At 37.7% G+C, this 22874-nt stretch overlaps 1 protein-coding gene across 1 annotated transcript in view; it reads right to left on the bottom strand.

Annotated features, from left to right (window-relative positions):
* Positions 1-22874, bottom strand: part of LOC103791130 (serine-rich coiled-coil domain-containing protein 2) — a 60373-nt gene that overhangs the window by 2744 nt on the left and 34755 nt on the right. The window contains 6 exon segments of the mRNA XM_078345293.1: positions 157-319; positions 9398-9564; positions 10457-10570; positions 11335-11386; positions 14220-14255; positions 17358-17458. The gene's annotated coding sequence lies outside the window, so the exon portion shown is untranslated.

Genomic DNA, 22874 nt, shown 5'->3' with positions numbered 1-22874 from the left:
GAGATACAGGAAATAGAATGCCAAAAGGTTAATAAGCTCTTCAGTATGTTAATTTTGAAGCTTTCCATTTTTCTAATCACTACTTCATATGACATAGTCATAAATGTTGGCACTGGTGTTTGACTCAAAACCCACTTAGTTACTTCATAGCCTTACCTGCAGATCCCATGCTCTTTGTGTGTCAAGAAGGTAAATAGGTGAACCCAGGCCATACGTATATACAAGGTCACGAAGATGGAAGTAGTATCTGGTATAAACGCTTTTAGAAACGTTAGTATCATAATTAATTAGCTCCAAGAAGTTCATTTCCAACTTTTTCCTGGGGAAGGAGAAACCCAACAGAACAAACACAGGACCATGTTAGTTCACTGGGCTGTCTTCAAAAACATTATTCTCATGTAAGAAATGTGGTAAGGCTATCATGTGCTCTAGTTTATTAGAATTCATGAAATAACGCACACTGGACAGAACCCAATCTAGTGAAGAAATACAAGAAAGAGTGCAACTTTCCCAATTCCCTTTGAAAACTCAGAAAAAAACCAGTACCCAAAATGAAACATGAATGTAAAAAATGTTAATAAACTTGATTTTCCCTATGTTCCTTTTCAAAGACATATTCACATTTAACATGGAGAAAGATGACATAAACTTAAGAAACATGGTAAAGCCTTCACCTTTTTTATTTCTCTGAAAACATGAAAGGATTCAATGGGAAATTCCTTATAAATAGAAACATGTGTTAAGGTCTTCAGTTGTTCCAGTTCCACATGAAGATAAGCACTCATTTCTGAAATAAAACCTATGAATGTATAGAATGTAGAAATGCCTTCATTTACATGATATTTTCTCCAAGACCCATGATAATACACACTGGAGACAGACCCTATAAATATAAGAAAGCACCCTGGTAGATTACCAAATACAGAAAAGTTTACAGTTTTAAGAATTTCTTCAACATTGATGTGAAAACTTTCCCTAGAGGGAAATCCTACTCATGTTCATAAATTGAAAAGCCTGATGCAAATTCATTCTTGTATAATCTTCAAAAAGATACATAAGTACATGTTACCCTACTTCTATTTTGTTTCTCAGTGATTCTTCATTTGAAAGGTTCTCTGTATTACTTCCACTTCTTTTGCAAGAAAACACTGAAGATACAATTTTGTAGATACTTTTTAGACAATACTATATGCATTTAATAGCAGTTGTTTTTATTAAGTCAGGTAAAAAAACTTTTCTCTAGTTATTTAAAAATATCACACTGAGCTACAAGAATGGCTCCAAATTCTGTTTTGAAACACTTGGAAGTAGGTTCCTACGCTAATGTCCAAACAGGGCACAGCTGCTTGCAATCCATTCTGAATCCAGCACCCCAAGATTGGGATGAGGAGAAAGACCTCCTCTGTACTTGTGCAGCTGACTCGGGATCATTCTTGAGCATTCTGTTGTACAACTCAGACTTCATGGTCACTCCCAAGATACCACAATAGTGATCAGATGACAGAAATGATGAATGCCATTTATTAGCTGTCACTATTATGGGACAGGAATACTCTTTACACTTCCAATGGTAGAAAGATCAGAGAGAGACATCTTGGCTAAACTAAACTCATTTTATGAGATGCCTTCTGGTAGGGTGCCAGCCTTACACAGTTTCTCCTGAGTTGAGTTAGAAATGAAACCCCAAGGTGCTCAGCATCTGTCACCCCTGGCCACAACAGAATGTGGGGTTGAGTTGAATGCACTGATTGGGGAACAGGCTCGAAGCAGCCCTCTGCAGCATAATTATTCACCTGTCCTGGCCAAAGGTTGTTTTTATTTTTCTGAGACAGGGTCACCCAGGCTAAAGTGCAGTGACATGATCCTAGCTCACAACAGACTCAACCTCCCAGGCTCAAGTAACCCATGCACCTAAGTCTTTCAAGGCTTGGAACTACGGGCTGGTTCCACTTAACTGGGCAATTTTTAAAAATTCCTTTTGTAGAGACAGGGTCTCACTTTTTGCCCAGGCTGGTGTTAAACTCCTGTGATCAAGTGGATACTCCTACCTTGGCCTCCCAAAGTGCTGGTATTACAGACATGAACCACTGTATCCAGCACTTGGTCAAATGTTTAAATAAATACAAAACAGGAGTAATCTTATCACTCTCATAGTAATCACTGTGAAGACTTAATTGCATAAAACAATATCTCAACAGCACACTTGGTTTCTTGCTTTTAATGTTTCAATGTTTTATCCACTGGCTAAGTCAACAAATGCTTGAAGTTCTCCGGTATGGAAAGCAGTTAGGATATAAGCAGACATGAGGTTTTCTCACTGGTTTCACTAAAAACCCAGCTGAAACTACTTCCAACATTAATTTCCTATTCAAATAACCACAAGGCTATGATGGGAATGTCAGTCAGATATGAATAATCAGCTGACCAGGACTTAATTTACTATAGGAACATATGCACTTCATAATCTCTTTTGTGTATTTCCATAAACATATTTTAACTGTGTAAAATATGGTATTTCATAGAATGATCGTGTTTATTAATAGTAGTTATTGAAGACAACAGTTATCCCTACAGAATATGTATCTCCTTAGTTTTTTTTTTTTTTTGAGATGGAGATTCGCTCTTGTTACCCAGGCTGGAGTGCAATGGCGCGATCTTGGCTCACCGCAACCTCCACCTCCCGGGTTCAGACAATTCTCCTGCCTCAGCATCCTGAGTAGCTGGGATTACAGGCATGCGCCACCGTGCCCAGCTAATTTTTTGTATTTTTAGTAGAGATGGGGTTTCACCATGTTGACCAGGATGGTCTCGATCTCTTGACCTCATGATCCACCCGCCTCGGCCTCCCAAAGTGCTGGCATTACAGGTGTGAGCCACTGCGCCCAGCAGTTTTTGTTTTTAAATGGCTGAATCGCATACCCTTTATAAGCACGGCAAATTTTTGAACTAGAAGCTGCTCGGTTTAACTTACATGTATATGTGTGTGTGTCTGTGTATATATATGTTTATCAATAATGTTTTTAAATTTTATTTCAATCGTTTTTGAGAAACAGGTGGTTTTGGTTTCATGAATAATTTCATTAGGAGTGACATAAGAGCTTCTGGTTCACCTACCACTTGAGCAGTGTACACAATATGTAATCTTTTTTTTTTTTTTTGAGACGGAGTTTTGCTCTTGTTACCCAGGCTGAAGTGCAATGGCGCGATCTCAGCTCACCATAACCTCCACCTCCTGGGTTCAGGCAATTCTCCTGCCTCAGCCTCCTGAGTAGCTGAAATTACAGGCACATGCCACCATGCCCAGCTAATTTTTTGTATTTTTAGTAGAGACGGGGTTTCACCATGTTGACCAGGATGGTCTTGATCTTTTGACCTCATGATCCACCTGCATCAGCCTCCCAAAGTGCTGGGATTACAGGCTTGAGCCAGCACACCCAGCCCCAATATGCAATCTTTTATCCATCACCCCCCCCCGCCAACCTTCCCCCTCTAGTCCCCAAAGGCCACTGTATCATTTTATGACTTTGGAGTCTCATGGAGAATACATATTTGGTTTTCCATTCCTGAGTTACTTCACTCAGAATAACGACCTCCAGCTCCAACCAGGTTGCTGTAAAGGCCATTATTTCATTCTGTTTTATGGCTCAGCATTATTCCATGGTATGTATATTCGACATTTTCTTTGCCGATTAATTGATGGGCATTGATGCTGGTTCCATATTTTTACAATTGTAAACTCTGCTGCTATAAACATGCATGTGCATTTGTCTTTTTCATATGACTTCTTTTCCTTTGGGTAGATACCCAGTGTGAGATTGCTGGATTGATGGCAGTACTGTTTCCACAGTGCTTGTACTAGCTTACATTCCCATCAGCAGTGTAAGTGTTCCCTTTGACCAAATCCGTACCAGCATAGATGATTTTTTGATTTTTTAATTATGGCCCATTCTTGCAGGAGTAAGGTGATATTACATTGTGGTTTTAATTTGAAATTCCCTGATAATTAGTGATGTTTCTGAAGAGAAATACATCCTAACAAGACTAATCGATGTTGAAAAGTTTGAAAAAAACCTGATAGACACTAATTTTTAAAAGGTTCAATTTACAGTCAAAAAGAGACCATTATAAACAATCAACAGTAGAGGGACAAGATAAATGTGCATTAAACACTTTGTTGTAATGTTTTTCAATCTCCAAAGATCATGAGCATAGCTCCTCTTCAGAGCATAGCTCCCGATGCTTCTGCGTTCACCAATGGCACTATGTAGAACTGGTCATCTTGGGGCTGGCCTCTGTCATCACTGTCTCTGGAGTGATGGACACCTGCACATTTCTCTGTGTATTCTCTGACCTTGGAACTAGAGCTAGAGCCCCGCCAGATTAGCTGTAGGTCTTGAGATCAATTTAACTGCCACTATAGCGGAGCTAAGTGTTTCTCATTACAAATTTTGCTCCCTTCAAGAAACCAGTTTACAAGCTGGGCACAGTGGCTCATGCCTATAATCCCAGCACTTTGGGAGGCTAAGATGGGTGGATCATCTGAGACCAGGAGTTCGAGATCAGTGTGACCCATGGAGAAACAACATGGAGAAACCCATGAAGAAAGAAATTAAATAATAACATTAGTAGTCTGTAATTGCTACATAATAAAATTTACTCGTTCTGTTCAATATAAAACCTAACCCCTAGCTCTGCTTGAAATTAACTAACTCCCTATCAAATCTACCTTATCTACTCTCCCTACTTTTTCAGCAAAGTTCCCAGGCATCTCAGGACTCCTGTTTTTCTTGCAGACCAGCTGCAAGGTCACGGGGTAATATAACACCAAAGAATGTGCAACGTGTTTCTGAAAATGCAATTTTCAACCATAACATACATCACAAGACATGTCACAAGTTAACTGTTCTTTCTCTGGCTTCTGTAAACCTGTTAGTTGCTATGTCATCCTGGCTGTATAACAAATCAAGCCCTGTCTTTGTTAGGCTCTCAGCCTGGGGATGCAAATCCGCCGAGCTGGTGGCCACCTCAATAAAATCCTCCTGTTTCACCCATTGGTCGCTCCAGGCTCCTGAATATTATGTAACACCCCATCTCTACTAAAAATAGAAAATTAGCTGGGTGTGGTGGCACATGCCTGTAATCCCAGCTACTCAGGAGGCTGAGGCAGGAGAACTGCTTGAACCCAGGAGGCGGAGGTTGCCGTGAGCCAAGATCCCCCCATTGCACATTGTTGCCTAGGCAGCAAAAGCAAAACTCCATCTCCCTCCCTCCCTCCCTTCCTCCCTCCCTCCCTCTCTCTCTTTCTCTCACACACACACACACACACACACAAACACACACACACACATTCACTCACACAAAGAAACCAGTTTACAAATTGATGACAGTAGTGATTAAGAGAACTTTAGCTTCTGCAACTTTCAAATGACGTTCATTTTCTGTTAAATCCTTTACTAAAATGGCTACTAGCAATATCACCATGACAATTCAGTTTATACTATTGGCAAAGTGGTAACTTAGCAGCCATTTGAACAGCAACCAACCATCACTAGTCTCTTCTTGGTTACAAGAAGCCTCATTTCAACTGTAAATATACACTGTGGTAATTCTGAATGAAAGTCTTTAAAAATTTTTTGGGGTAGATTGTAGGTATACATATTTATGGGGTATATATAATTATTTGATACAGGCCTATAATGTGTCATAATCATAGCAGGGTATATGGAAAATTAATCGCACCTCAAGCATGTGTTTATTTATTTATTTATTTATTTTTTTACAAATAATTCAATTATACTCTTTTAGTTACTCTAAAATGTAAATTAAATAATTCTTGACTGTTGTCACCCTGTTGTGCTTTCAAATACTAGATGTTATTTATTCTTTCCAACCAAATGTGTGCACCTATTAACCATCACCCCTTACTCCTCTCATCCTCCATACTACTTTATCAGCAGCTGCAAACAATTCTCCTACTCTATATCTTCATGAGTTAAATTATTTTAATTTTTAGTTCCCACAAATCAGTGAGAATAGGTGAATTTTGTCTTTTTGTGTCTGGCTTAATTCACTTAACATATCCAACCATGTTGTTGCAGATAACAGGATCTCATTCTCCTTTGTGGTTGAAGAGTGCTCCATTGAGTATATGAACCATTTTCTTTAGCCACTCATCTGTTGATGAATGCTCAGAATGCTTCCAAATCGTGGCTGCTGTGAATAGTGCTGCAACATACATGAGAATTGCAGGTATCTCTCTGACATACTGATTTCCCTTCTTTTGGGTTTATACACAGCAGTGAGATTCCTGGATTATGTGGTGGCTCTATTTTTAGTTCTGAGGACCTCCAAACTGTTCTCCATAGTGGCTGTATTTAAATTACATTCCCACTTACAGTGTACAAGGGTTACCTTTGCTCTATATCCTCACCAGCATTTGTTATTGCCTTCTCTTACAATAAGAGCCATTTTAAGTAGGTGAGATGATCTCTCATTGTAATTTTGATTCGCATTTCTCTGAACATCAATGATAGTGATGTTGAGTATCTTTTCATATACCTGTTTGCCATTGGTATGCCTTTCTTAAGGAGTTTTCAAACACGTCTCACTTTGTCAATCAGGTTGGAGTGCAATGGCAGAATACAGCTCACTGCAGCCTTGACCTCCCAGGCTCAGATAATTTTCACACCTAAGCCTCCTAAACAGCTGAAATTACAGGCACATGCCACCAAGCCGCCTAAAGTGTCCTCTTTTCAGAAAGGTCTATTCAGGTATTTTGCCCATTTTAAAAATCAGATTATTTTTTTTTCTATGGATTTATTTGAGCTCCTTAAGTATTCTGGTAATTAATCCCTTGTCAGATAGTTTTCAAATACCTCCCCCCATTCTGTGGGTTGTCACTTCACTTTTTTCACTGTTTCCTTTGTTGCGCAGAAGCTTTTTAACTTGATGTGACCTAATTTGCCCATTTTTCCTTTGGTTGCCTGTGTTTATAAAACATTATGCAAGAAATATTTGCCCAGTCCTATATTGTGGAGAGTTTTCCCAAGGTTTTATTTTAGTTTTGTATTTGAGGTCTTAGATTTAAATCTATTTTTAGTTTTCTAAAAGACAGAGATACTGCACTACCCAGATAGTCTTGAACTCCTGAGCTCAAGCCATTCTCCCATCTTGGTCTCCCAAAATGCTGGGATTACAAGTGTGAGCCACCACGCCCAACTTAGATTTACATCTTTAATCCATTTTGATTTGATGTTTGTATAAGCTAAGAAATAAGGGCCTGGTTTCATTCTTCTGCATGTGGATATCCAGTTATCCCAGCACCCCTTACCGACAGACTGTCATTAACCCATTGCATGTGCTTGGCATCTTCATAGAGAATGAGGTCACTGCAGATGTATGAATTGGTTTCTGGGTTTCTATTGTGTTTCACTGGGCTACGTGCCTGTTTTTAATCACAGTGCCATGCTGTTCTGGTTACTACAGGTTTAGAGGGTAACTTGAAATTAGATAATGTAATTCCCCCAGGTTTGTCTGTTTATGCTCAGGGTTGACTTTGGATATTCTGAGTCTTTTGTAGTTGCCTGTATATTTTAGGATTCATTTTTTTTACTTCTATTTCTGTGAAGAATGTCATTGGTTTTTGCAGAATTGTGGAGGTTCCACGTTGGTAATCTGAGATCAGACCTGAAGGAATTCTCTAGATTAATGGGCCCAGACTCACTTCTTCACTTACTTTCCCACAAATGAAGTCTGTCTCTCTGTGCTAAGCTGCCTGGAGCTGGGAGAGGAGTGATACAAGCACCCCTGTGGCCATGACCTCTGGGACAGCATTAGGTCTGTCCAGATGGCACTAGGAGTTGCAGTTCTTGTGACCTAAACAGTCTTTCAGGTTTATTAAGGACCCCAGACTATTTTATCCCATGGCAGCCAGGCTTTCATCACTCAAGTTCCAACCATGGAGATGAATAATTCCCCTATTGTTGGGGCTAGTCTAAATGTTTTTTCTTTGGGTGCATTCAGCTTTGTTTTGCTTTCTGCTATGACAAGGCAGGACTGAGTTCAGGCAAAGTCCTGCAGCTGCTGTGCTTTCCCTTCCCCAAGCATGTAGCCTCTCTCCTTGCCACAGGTTCAGTGGTGGCATCAACAATTCAAGACGGTCTTTTCTACGCTGTTCAGTCACATCATATGAACATTTAAATAATTTTCAGTTCTTATGGAGGTGCTTTTTTATTTAGATAGTTGCTAAAGTTGTTATTCCTGTGGGGAGCACAATTGGCAGAGACTTCTATTTGTGACTGCATACATCCTGAATCACAGTCTTATCTGGAGTAATAGGCAAATGTAAAAACAAACAAACAAAAAACCTGAAATACTAAAACCTCTTGCCACAGCCTGAGGATCTTCATCTTCATACGCTTCATATGCTTCCATGTCATCAAGAGGTGTTCCTTCAGATTTTCCTAAGTGTCATCCACAAAGCCATTTTCGCTGTCTAGCGGACACTGTGAGAGCATGTCCTGGAAATGCCTCCCTGGCACACCCTACCAACCAGCTCCAAGACCCTTCCCTTTACAGCAGTCATGAGGCCAGACTGAAAGACCCATGAAGCTCCTGTTTCAGTGTCATGTTGCTGTCTATGAGCAACCCTCATGATTTAGAAAGATTTCTTGCATTCTCACAGATAACTTGGGGCCCTTCAAGTGCTGCTGTGGTTGCATTAATGCCCTGGGAACCTCCTGAGTGTGGTGAGCATTGGGTGATGCCCCAGCAATGTTTCTCAGACTGCCTGAGGGGAACACTGGAATTTCTAACTCATCAGCCCAGTGATGCAATGCTCCTAATGGGGAGAAAACGGGCACAGGGAACTGTGGCTATTCCGTATCTCAAGGTTTCTATAAAACGGATCTTTAGAGAAAAGTGGGAGAACACTGGCAAACGCAAATATGCAATGTATGGCTCAGGGTGAAGCTATACTTCACAATGCAGAGGCCCCAGACCTGTCAATGGGCAAACAATTATTTCAAAGACCAGATGTCCGCTCCTCACAAAGAGACTAGAACTTGCAGACAGCTTGTAAAAGCCGTAAGAAAATTGACTGTACTATTATGTTTCTCATTGTACACTGGTAAGGTATTTGCCAAAAACATTCACCAGAAAAATACTTTTTCATTTATGAGATTATTACAATGGCAATTTACCAAGACCCAACAATGAATAGTGAAAAATATGAACTATTCTTCTAAAACTGGGGAGAAAAAAAGAGTGGTGTTTATGCCCATTCTTATTATCTGCATAATGTAACCTTTAAAAGTATTTCTCAAAGTGTTGAAGTTTATGGGAGCAAATAAAGTATTCAAAAATGGTTAGAAAGTTCACAAAAACCATACAAACTTACAGATCGTTAACGGTAGTTTTCTCAAAGCGCCTGCATAAGTCCCTGTTGCACACAGCCACATTGCTCCGAACCTTGATGACAACAAGAATGGCTCCGAGGATAATCCTCCTCCAGGTGGCTGAACAAACGTAGATATGAGCATACTGTATAAGTCGTTGGATGTACACCTGCAAAACAGCATTGGCCTTTGATTTAACTCAGTTTAAGTGCTGTGATAAGAACTCTTATGAAAAAGCAGAATACTTCTGGTTTTGACCAGAAAGATGCCTTTTATTCTTATGTTCGACAAAGACTTTGTTTCATCAGGTTAAGTAAGGGGCCATATCACAATCACAGCCCAAATATTTCTGCTACCTACTCTGCCCACCAAGGTAGATTAACACATCCAAGGAACAATGAACTGAGGGCAGAAGCTCTCAATCACAACATACATGAGAATTGCCTGGGGATACACCCTGGGACTCAGCTTAGACCTACAATGGCATGCATTCCTGCCCATGAACCAGATGGTCTTGTTACTGTTCTTCATTCCAAGCCCTCCACATGCCCTGGATGTGAGCACACTGCATGTGCATGTGTGCACTGAAGTGTGGGGGGAGAAATCAGAAATCCCTCCTGCTGCCTTTAATGGCAATTGTTCTGTAATCATAAACCCAAGGCAATATTTAAGCCATAATGATGATTCAACTCTAATGTGTGTATTTCCTGTCATAAGTTTCTCTTAAAGTTCTTAGATAATTTCAGAAACCTATTTTCACTTAAAATCAGGAACATACTACCCTGTTTACAAGATCAATTTCTTTCTTTTTTTTTGGAAATAGAGTCCTGCTCTGTTGCCTAGGCTGAAGTACACTGGCTTAATCTTGGGTCACTGCACTCTGCCTCCTGAGTTCAAGCAATTCTCCTGCCTCAGTCTCTGAAGTGGCTGGGACTACAGGGGCATGTCACCATGAGTGGCTAATTTTTGTATTTTTGGGTGAGACAGAGTTTAACCTCGTTGGCCAGGCCGCTCTACAAGACCAATTTCTAAAGATGCTTTATAAATAGGAAATATCTTACCATACTTATGATGGCGTCAGCAACCTTTAGCCTTTTTACATATAACACGGTACGTATAAATTTGTAAATCATTGTCTCTGAAGGATCATACATAATGTATTCTTCTGTTCTGTGCTGAAAGAAGAAAGGATGCAATGTAAGTATCCATTGAAGAGAAAACCTGAAGTACTCTTAAGACAGCAGTGTTCACATTTGTGCCCATGTACCATTTACAATGATTTTGATTGGTGAGAAGTCTTTCATTTTTTACAATATGAACAGTGGGATCTTAAAATACCATAAATAATTTAATACTCATCAACATTCACTTAAAAATCATATGAGCTAAAGGGCAGAAATTTTTTTTTCTTTTTTACTCTTTGCCCCACATAATTCTGTCTAAATGTAAGCTACCCTTAGGCTTTAATGTCTTACTGATGGCATGTCATTCTCTGCAATAAACTTTGAGAAAATACAGTTTCCTGTAACCATGAGGCTCTAAGCCTACGCTGTTAAAAACAATAGTCACTAGCCACATGTGGCTATTATGTACTTGAGGAAGTAAATTTAAAAATTTTTATAACATGAAGGTTGATATAAATTTAAATTATTTTTAACTCTTCATAAATGTCATGCTTCTGTGTTAAAAGTATTTACATATACTCATATTGCTTGATGCTACTAATAACTGTCTTTGTTATTTTGATAGATTTACTCATACTAGTTCACTCACTAAACAGAGCTACAGATCAGTTCTTATTCTAACACATTCTTTTTACAACACCTAAGAGGACTAAATGCAACACGAAATGGGGAAAATTTAAAGACAGCTTTGACATCAGCATGAAAGAAATACAAGTCTATGATAAAAATACAACCTCAATAAAAGTGCCACTTACTTTCAATGGGTATACATGTTCATCAAATACTTTGTAAGACAGATATCCTTCTCTATAAAATAAGAATGTGCATTACTTCAGAAACTGTTAATATCTTAGCATAATACCTGTTTAGTATAAAAATGCCTCCTATGTGCTTTGGTGTTTACTTCACCAAAGCAAACAGTTTTTACAAATTCTTCTCCTGGATCCCGCCCTGCAGAATGTTTTCTGACCTCTTCCTCAGCACATCATATCCTGCACTGTGAAGTCTTTTCCACAATAACCAGTCAGAACTGCCTATAGGTATCGACCCTCCCTAACAGGCAATGGCAATACACCAAACATATTTTCTCTCTTCTTAACCACACACTGAAACACAAGCATGTTTTACAAAGCAGTAGTCGTGGGCAATAAAGTCTTTAGAACTTTCATAAATGTAAACGTGATTCCGATTTCCTAGCCTCCTTTCTTTTTAGTCCTCTGTAGTATACTTTCATGATGAATTTATTTATTTTCTGTTGTTTGGATTAAAAACTCATCTGCCCTTTTATTTTAAAAGAGGCTAGTCTGATTAACTTTAAACTTTGTAAAACTAATGCATTGTGCCTGTGTGATAAACCAGTGGTTCTCCAAATATACTCTGTGGACCTCTGGGGATCCCGAAGACCCTTTCTGAGAAAACCTAAGAGGTCAACACTGTTTTTTTCTTTGTTTTTTGTTTGTTTGTTTTTGTTTTTCTGAGATGGAGTTTCACTCTTGTTGCCCAGGCTAAAGTGCAATGGTGGGATCTTGGCTCACTGCGACCTCCGTCTCCCAGGTTCAGGTTATTCTCCTGTCTCAGCCTCCTGAGTAGCTGGGATTATGGGGTGCCTACCACCATGCTCAGCTAACTTTTGTATTTTTAGTAGAAATGGGGTTTCACCATGCTGGCAATGCTGGTCTTGAACTCCAGACCACAGGTGATCCATCTGCTTGGCCTCTCAAAGTGCTGGGATTATAGGCCTAAGCCACCGTGTCTGCTGAACACTGTTCTGATAATCATACTAATTCAATCTCAGAAAGTTGATACAATTTTTTTTTTACTTGAGAAAGTAATACAAAGACACTGATGACTTTTTCATAAACACCAGCCATAACTGTATAAAAGCAAAAATGGATAAAACTGCTGGTTTCTCAGCCTAAATCAAGGAAGTGGTACCAATTACATTGATGGTAATTCTGTTCTTTATTGTCCCTTACAGTTAAAAAGCAGTCTAAAATACTTAAGAATGTCTTTGTTGAGGCGGTAAAAATTAATGGTGTTACTAAATCTTGACATGTCTCTTCAATATTCTGAATCAGTAGAAAGCTAAGAAGAAGCACTTCTGCTGACTGCAGTATGGTTGTGTTTAAGAAAAATTCATGATTTAATTGTGAGCGGAACAATCACTTTTTTCACAGATCATCATTTTTATTTAAAAGTACTACTGTGCCGGTGCAATGGTTCACACCTCTAAAATCCAAACCCTTTGGGAGACCAAAGCAGGTAGATGGCTTGAGCTCCATCAGAAGTTCAAGAGTAGCCTGGAAAGCGTGGTAAAACTCTGTCTCTACCAAAAATACGCAAAAATTAGCCAGATGTGGTGCCACACCTCTGTGGTCCCAGCTACACAAAAGTTTGAGGTGAGAGAATTGCTTGAGCTGAGATCATGCCAATGTACTACAGCCAAGTGACAAAGTGAGACTCAGTCTAAAAAAAAAAACAACTACCATTATCAAAAATAAATGAATATGTGTTCCCAATGATAAATTAAGCTTTCCTGAGGACTTTGAAAATCTCGCTCCTTCTACTGTCGGCTTGACAGCTTTTCAACACTTAAAGACTTTTAAAATAATATTGGTGGTTATAAGTGATTTTTGACACAATAAAACATAAACCAATATATTCCAAATAACTAACGCATGATAGTATAAATGCAAGTATGGGGGAAAAGATCCACTTACCATGCAAGACAGATTAGTGAGAACTGATTTTAAAAAGTAGCACTTGTCAAGTTTTCACTTATTATTAAACACCCACAGCTGTCTCAAAGCTTGAAAAATGCACCTTTTACCAACTACATATTTGCATGAGATTAGGTCATGTCATTGCTTCCCTTTTTTGACTACAGGCATGCACTATCAAGCTCAGCTGTTTTTTGTATTTTTAGTAGAGACGGGTTTCACCATGGTGGTCAGGCTGGTCTCAACCTTCTGACCTCAAATAAATCTGCCTGCCTTGGCCTCCCCAAAGTGCTGGGATTTCAGGTGCCTCCCACCACACCTGGCCATCTTATTGCTTCTTAAAGCAAATTGCAAAGAAAGACTTAGAGAATCCAGCTGTCTTCTATTAAGTGTGACATTCGGGGTTTTCAATAATATAAATACATGACACACTTTTTACTCTACTTTTTGTTGTAGAAAATCTATTTTCTCATTTAAAAATCTATGTTAACAATATTGTTCTCAAGGAGTATTTTCTGTTGTCACAACCTGGGTCATGAGTTACTACTGACATCTACTTGGTATAGGCCCCCAGTGCCGCTAAACTTTCTGCAATGCACAGGACGGTCCTTGTGACAAAGCGTTATCTAGATCAAGATATTAACAGTGGTAAGGCTGTGAAATCTAAACTAAAAATATATTTTGAAAAAAAATCTCAATTTTATAGTATAAAATTAAAATTAAATATAAATACATACTCTTTGAGATTCCCAATCATTTAAGAATTAAAAGTGTTATGAACCAAAGAAAACACAAATAATTTGCTTGGATATTTTAGTAGGCCCGATACAGCTCTCAATGTCCAGAGCTGTGACCTAAAGAGCTTCATAGCTTGCAAAGTAATTAGCCAGAATAACAAGACAGTTTTTTTAAAAGCTCACCTTTTCTTGATAAAAAAATATAAGTCCCAGGCGACACTGTGGAAGGAAAAACATTCAATATAACAATAGATATTATCAATTGTTAGGTCTGAAGACATTTTTTTTTAAAAGGGTGTGGTGGAAACTCTCCTAGAGGCCCTGAAATTAAAACCTTGTCGTTCAGAAAAGTATCATAAAGGCACTTTGTTTTCATTTCTTGGGTTTTAGCAAAAATATGAGAATAAAAATGCAAGGCAATACAATACCCTGTTAGAAAACATGTTTCTGCTGATGATTATAATTTATAAATAATAACATATTTCCCTGTTATATGTTCTTCTACCCACAAAACCTTTAATCACATGCAATTTATTTTATGTATTTATTGTGTGACCCAGAGTCTTCCTCTGTTGCCCAGAGCAACCTTGGCTCACCACAACCTCCACCTGCCGAGTTCAAGCAATTCTCATGCCTCAGCCTCCCAATTAGCTGAGACTACAGGTTGGTGCCACTATGCCCGGCTAATTTTTGTATTTTTAATAAAGATGGGGTTTTGCCATGATGGTCAGGTTGATCTCAAACTCCTGGCCTCAAGTGATCTGCCTGCCTCAGCCAAGTTCTGGGATTACAGCTTGAGCCACCACACCCTGACTCATGCAATTTATATCTATGGCTTTTGCATAATTATTAGAAAATATATCAGTAAACATAAGCTCACATGACATCAATAATAGGTACAGCAATCCTAAAATAAGCAGTGCTAACAAGGTAGTGTAGCACGATACAGTGTAATATCAATGGCAGGTATCTTCAGTTAGTTTAACGAAATATTTATGAACACACAAAACTCTTCAGATATATGTAACTGTATTCCTAAGTTACCCACTGATGCTCTGTTTCAGAAAACAAGAGGTTCTCTTACATAAGTTATGTGCTTCCATTTGCCCTCAGTGTCTACAATGAGGTTCAAAATAACTGAGGGAAGGCAAATCTCAATTTTAATAATAGGTCAATACAATATCAGCACTTTTTAGAAAGCCTGTAACATTAGCACTTCAGAGGGATACTTCTATAGTGTGTTAAGTAGTTTTCATCGCTGAAAAAATTTTAAAATCACAGAATTTGAAGTTATATGCTGGACAGGACCAATGACCTTACAAGACATTTAATCCAACACTAATTTTACAGGTCAGGGAAACAAATCTTAAAACTGACTTGCCCAAGGTCCAAATAGGAGCAGTTTCTTGCCCTAAACTCGAATTAGGCAGTGGCTCTAAATTTTGCTGCACATTAAAATCACCTGAGAAGACTTAATAACTGCCTCATTTTCAATAATTAGCATTGGATATAACTTTGGCCATCAGGGTTGCTGGTAAAAGTTTCCCAGGTGATTTCAATGTGCAGCAAAATTTGAAATGATTGAGTTGTGATGAAAATCAGAACCTTCTGGAATGCTTTTCTTCACATAAAGATGCTATGTTTTCCTAAAAGGCTTCTCAGTGCCTGGAGAAAGAGGGAAAGTGGAGATTGGAGGATACATGTATTTATTTGCAGACATGTATTTTGAAGACAAACTTTGCAAAAGTGATCCCAATGAGTTCCACCTATCCCACTGATAACAGTGCACTACTAATTTGTGATGAACGTTTTTCAAAATCTTTTCCTGAAGCCAATTTGCCCTATTAATTTGCTCAATAAACCTCTATTTCACCAAGAGTGAATACACCAAATGATCATCTCAAACTTGCTGATGGCAAATTAAAACTTACTTTACTTTTAAAAGTAGACTTCTAAAAATTAGAAGAATGAGGAAAAAAGCATGAAATTTGTTTGAACAAGACTATCTTCAAAGCTACTTTGGCATGCTATGCTAACACATAAAAATCGCTTGCATTCAAAAGCAGCCAGGGACTTTAGCCAAAGTAGTTTTTTTGTTTTTATGCTCAAAGATTTAAGAGACAGCCAGGTGTGGTGGCTCATGCCTGTAATCCCAGCACTTTTGGAGGCAGAGGTGGGCAGATCACCTAAGATTGAGAGTTCAAGACCAGCCTGACTAACACGGAGAAACCTCAACTCTCCAAAAAAACAACAAAAAAACCAAAATCAGCTGGCTGTGGTGGTGCATGCCTGTAATCTTAGCTACTTGGGAGGCTGAGGCAGAATTGCTTGAACCTGGGAGGTGGAGGTTGTGGTGAGTCAAGACAGTGCCATTGAACTCCAGTCTGGGCAATAAGACAAGAGGAAAACTCCATCTCAAAAAGAAAAAAAGAAAAGAAACAAGAAGAAAAAAATTGAAGAAACTTGGCTGACTACAGACATTTAGTGATTACTCAATAGGTCCCAAAGCTCAGCACCTAAGACATAATTTGATTCCAATTTGTGCTGAAACAAAATTTCATCTCAACTATTGTTATAAGGGAGGGAGAAAAGTGACATTATTATGAGTGTAAACCTGCCATTTTTAATTAAAGTAAAAGTTACTGAAAATTGAATTTGCTAAAAAGGCTAGTGCATTCAAAACAAAATTGTTTATAAGATAGCTAGTTATATTTCTAGAATGAAAAGAAAACTTAAATATAAGGACATTAATATTCTAAATTAGCACGTTGCAAACTGTGCTCTAAAAATCAACACTCATAACCAAGGAGATGATAATAATGTACCATGGACAGCCCCTGTGGTGATGGTGTTGGTGGTTGTTCCTTTTAAAAAATAAACTTCATCCAGAGTGCTCTCAAAGTGCATCTTTGTGGCCCATGAGGAGCTCATGCACGATGGGAGAAATTCAAATGCAGATACACTGTGGTGCCAGAGGAGAAAAAACTGTTCCTTCTTCTAAGACTAATGTCCAAAGTAGTACACATTGACTGAGGCCTGCAACGCATTGAAAAACTAATTTTTCATAAAAAACATTCAATAAAGACAACCTATTCTTCTCACTGCATTCAATATTCTTTTAAGGCATAAAAAAAAGCAACACCTTTTCTGAAATTGCTTATTTGCTAAGAGATTTTTCCTTCCACCATGATGTAGAAGATGAAAAGAGAAATTGATACTTAATATTTAGAATCTGGTATCAACATAGAGTTGACTCCAATTTCTTAAACTGGTTGAAAAGGACAATCAAATGGCTGAAATAATTTTAATAGTTGTACTCACGATTTTAGTGTCGTTTCAAAATGAGGGCAGCTGGCTGTGCTGTCTTCAAGGAAAATTGTCGAGCATGAACTGAATTTCAAAGACAAACGATCCATATATATCTAAAGAAGAAAGGAAGGATAAGGTAAACTTATCAAAGTGTGTTTCTTTTTTCTCAGTTAAAATGTCAAATGACGAAGCACTAAGATATTTCTTACACTCCATGAACTGCCTGAGTGTGATATCATGTGCACTGTATAGAAAAACCAGTGGAGGCTCTTAACTTCCAGAGGTGATATTGAGATATGGGTTAGAAAATGCTGCTCTTAATATGCTACCTGTCATCAAACCTAACAAAGATTTTATGAATTCTCTTTCTAAATAATGACAAGAGTTTAAAATACAATTTCATTGTTTTTTCTACCATGATATAAAGCAGCTGAGAATTTCTATTAATTTATTACAATAAAATGTATTGTATTAAATAATACTGGTACAAGAGAAATTTATTGTAATGAATACACGACTAATGTATTTACAAACTTACTAATCCTACTATTATTTCAGGCAATATGGTGACAAAACAGGTGTTTCACATTCAGAGATTCTGTGTGCCAGGGTTGCTAGGCCACCACCAAGTGAGGAAGCCATAGGTTTCTCTAGTCCTGTTTTCTTATGTGGAGGATAAAAAGATTATCACTGAAATATTCTCTCACACCCTGAAAACAGATAACAACTTAAAAAATTTAACTTTCACTTCATGTTTAAATAAGACTGCCATGACATGACTCAAATGAAACTCTCAGAGAATACTTGCCATTCATTTCAAAAGTTGATTGATTTCATTCTATAAATCATCTGACCTGTACCTAGGCATTTTCCTGCTATACCCTTGCTCTCTGCCTAGAAGACTGTTTTTCTCTCTCCTTGTTTCAGGACGCTTGATTCCCTCTACCTTCTTGGATCTTTCTGCCAGCAGCCACACACAAAAAAAGTTTTGTTTTTGTTTTTTTATACACTAATTAATTTTACCACTGGTTACAAGATACTAATTCTTGCCGAGTATTTCCCTCATGAGAAAGTATGCCTCTCCATAAGAATAAGGGAGGGCTCTTACTCTTTCTACCTCCAGCTGCTGAGCACAGAATTTTGAATAAATCAAAAACTTAAACAAGTATTTAATAAATTAATTCAGTTATAATTTGGAAAATAAGTCTTACTAAACTTAATTACACCAAAAACACTCCTAATGGTTTACTGTTTATAGGTATTATTTAAGGTAGTGAACAAAAACAAACAAACAAAAAAAAAAAACAAATCATCTAACTGCAGTCAGCATGAATAAAGAGTGTGAAATTTTATGATCTTTAACAAGAAGTAGAAGGGGTTACATAGTAGGTTAACAACAAAAACTAGAAAATAATTACACCTAGTAATTTAGTAAGTCAAAACCAAAGGCTTACCATCAAAGGTCCATGTAGAGGTCTTTCACTTCCTTGGTTAAGTCTATTCCTAAGTATTTTATTTTATTTTTTCAACTATTATAAAAAAGGCTGAGTTTTTTATAACTCTGTTATACCCTCAGCATTCGCGGTTAGGGTATAACAGAGTTACTGATTTGTGTACGCTAATTTTGTCTCCTGAAACCTTACTAAATTCATTTATCAGTTTCTTGGAGCTTTCTCGGGGAGTCTTTGGGGATTTCTAAGTATAAAATCATATCAGCAGCAAACAGTGACAGTTTGAATTCCTATTTACTGATCTGGATGCCCTTTATTTCTTTCTCTTGTGTGATTGCTCTGGCAAGGTCTTCCAGTACTATGCTGAATATAAGTGATGAGACTGGGGCATCCTTGTCTTGTTCCAGTTCTCAAGGGGAATGCTTTTAACTTTTCCCTCTTCAGAATTATGTTGGCTGTGCGTTTGTCATAGATGGCTTTTATTACATTGGGGTATGACCTTTGTATGCCAATTTTGCTGAGGGTTTTCATCATTAAAAAATGCTGGATTTTGTCAAATGCTTTTACTGTGTCTATTGAGATGAACGTGTGATTTTTTTTTCGAATTCTGTTTACGTGGTGTGTCACATTTATTGACCTGTGTTATGTTCAACTATCCCTGGATCCCTGGTATGAAACCCATTTCATCACGGTGATCTTTTTAATATGCAGTTGGGAAGGACAAAACATTGCTGAATGAAATGATGGACACAAACAAAAGGAAAGACATCTTTTGCTCATGAATGAATATTGTAAAATTCATTCATGAGCAATATTGTAAAATATTGTAAAAACGAGCATATTGCCAAAAGCACTCTACAAATTCAATGAAATTTCCATCAAAATACCATAATCCTTCTTCACAAAAGTAGAAAAAAATAATACTAAAAGTGATATGGGACCAAACAAGACTCCACATAGCAAAATCAAAATTAAGCAAAAACAACAAATCTGGAGGCATCAATCACATTCCCTAATTTCAAACTATACTATAAAGCCATAGTTACTAAAACAGCACGAAACTGTTATAAACACAGGCACATACACCAATGGAACAGAAGAAAGAACCCAGAAATAAACCCAAAAATTTATAGCCAAATGATCTTCAACAAAGCCAACTCAAATATAAAGTGAAGAAAGCAAACCCTATTCAACAAATTATGCTAGAATAATTGGCAAGCCATATGCAGGAAAATGAAACTGGATCCTCAACTATCACCATACACAAAAATCAACTCAAGATGAATCAAGCACATAAATCTATGCCTGAAACCATAAAAATTCTAGAAGACAACCTTGGAAAAACCCTTCTAGACACTGGCTTAGGCAAAGACTTCACGACCAAGAATGCAAAAGCACATGCAACAAAAACAAACAGGTAAGACTTAACTGAAGAGCTTCTGCACAGGGAAAGGAATGATCAGCAGAGTAAACAGAAAACCCACAGAGTGGGAGAAAGTCTTCACACTCTTATATATCTGACAAAGGGCTATTATCCAGAATCTACAAGGAACTCAAACAAATTACAATTTACCAATTTCAATTACAGAAATACGCAACCAGCCCAAATGCCCAAAAGTCAATGAAGGGATAAAAAAAGTGACATACGTGCATATATTTTATATACATATTATATATATGATGGAATACCACTCAGTTACAATAAGGAATAAATTAATGGCATTCCCAGGAACCTCGATGGAATTGGAGATTATTATTCTAAGTAAAGTAACTCAGGCATGGAAAACTAAACATTGTATATTCTCTTTCATACATGGGAGCTAAGCTACAAGGATGCAAAGGCATAAGAATAATACAACAAACTCTGGAAACTCAGGTTTAGTGGATACTGATCAGGTGATGGGTACACCAAAATCTCACATATCATCACTAAAGAACTTACTCATGTAACCAAATACCACCTGTTCCCCCCAAAACCAACCGAAATAAAAAATAAATAAACTATAGCAATCTTCTCAGCAAACATAAATAAAATAAAATAAAAACTAAAGTTTATGTTTTTCTCTCTCCTTTTTGGCAGGACAAATTTTAGGCATGTCTTTAAACTATTAATAACTTTTTTCCTTTTTCTGAGACAAGGTCTGACTTTGTCACTCAGGCTGGAGGGCAGTGGTGCAATGATGGTTAACTGCAGCCTCAAACTCCTGTGCTCAAGCAATCCTCTGCCTCAGCTGCCTGAGTAGGTAAAACTAAAAAGATATGCCACTATGCCTGGCTAATTTGTTAGTTCACCATTTTGTAGAGAAGAGGTCTTGCTTTGTTGACCAGGCTAAAAATAAATGTATCTTAATTAACTTAAATATTTGTAACACTGTGAGCATTCATGAAAAGAGCTCCATCTATGTTATGAAGTAATAAGATAATATGACAGCATATGAAGTTTGAATGATAATAACAAACAAGGCCTTAGAAGACAACTGTAACAAGCTTATTATAGATACATCACTAGCAAATTGTCTGGGTTAATATCATTAATGATATTAAAATTAAACTTTGATTTGCACTTTAATGTAGGTCCTAAATTTGGATTAAATATAATAGATTGATCACAAACTTATTTCCTCTCCCTCTAGACATCTCATTAGTCACAAGATAAAGGTGAAGAGAGAAGGTTGAAAAGAGATAATTTTTAATAAATGCTGAGGCATAAAAAGTAGATAAAAAAGTGGTAAATAACACAGAAACACAACTATGATGCCTCAAGAAAGTAACTGGAGGCCGGGCAAGGAGGTTCACACCTATAATCCTACCACTTTGGGAAGCCATGGAATTCAAGAACAGCCAGGCCAAGATGGTGAAACCCCATCTCTACTAAAAATACAAAAATCAGCTGGCTGTGATGGAAGTTGCCTGCAATCCCAGCTACTCAGGAGGCTGAGCAGAGAATTGCTTGAACCAAGGAGGCAAAGGTTGCAGTGAGCTGAGATGTCACCACTGCACTCCAGCCCAGGTGACAAACCAAGACTGTCTCAAAAAAAAAAAAAAAAAAAAAGAGAAAGTGACTGCAACAGAAGCAAGTAGTTTGTCTTGTAGAACTAAAGGTGGGCTGTGAACTTAGAGGCAAATAGCACTTTAAAAAGTAGTTCAAAATGTAAAACAAAGCCACCAAGGTCAGTTGAAAATCTGTGGTTAGAGACTCACATCCACCTATTCTCCCATATGATAAGAAACTTAAGTGTGTGTTCCCTGGATATACCAAACCTGAGAATTTCTGGCTCCCAACTACCAAAGATTAAACCTGAGATATAAAGAAAACTATATACCAAAAATGGAACTCCAACTTGCTTCCCTAACTCTGCTTTTGAATAGCAAGTAGCCAGGCAGAAACTTGGAAGAACATTCTCAAGTAACTAAACTGTCTTGAATAAAGATCCCCAGGTAATACACTGAGGTCTCCCAAATGAAAAGCAAGTTGCTTCCACAACCTCACACTGAGTGCCATCAGGTAACAGAAGTCCTGTTTCCAAATCAAGCAAGCAAGCCAGGGACCACCACACATTGGAGTAAAGCCTCCAACAAGAGAGACTGAAACAACACACACAGAATTCATGGGACCAGTCAAAATCGAGAGCAAAACTTTTTTTAAAATGTTAAAACACTCTGAAAATATATGTTAAAAAAATTGAAGGGAAAAAATTGAAAACCAAAGCAGGTCTACTGGTCTAAGCAGCATAGTGCCTGAGTAACACGAGTATCAGAAAAAAGGAACAGAGAAAATAAAAAACATTCTCAAAAAGAGAGACTCTGCAGACTTAGTAGCCTCAGTAAAATGAAAAGATCCCCGCCAGGCTGTTATTATTAAATTTCAGAATCTGAGATAGAAAAGCTCCAAAAACACATAAAAACATGGTTATAAATAACGTATCACGCAATGGCAGTAGATTCAAAAATAACAGGGTGATGAGAGCACAATTGCAGAATATCTTCAGAACCATAAAATTTAAATTCGACCTAGAAGTTTACTCTCTATCAAGAAAGAATTTTAAGACTGGTCATATCTCTAAACATCTCTGCCCAG

Source organism: Callithrix jacchus, chromosome 12 (genome assembly GCF_049354715.1).
Source record: "Callithrix jacchus isolate 240 chromosome 12, calJac240_pri, whole genome shotgun sequence".
Classification (NCBI taxonomy): Eukaryota; Metazoa; Chordata; class Mammalia; order Primates; family Cebidae; genus Callithrix; species Callithrix jacchus.
This window is presented reverse-complemented; position numbering and strand designations above follow the sequence as displayed.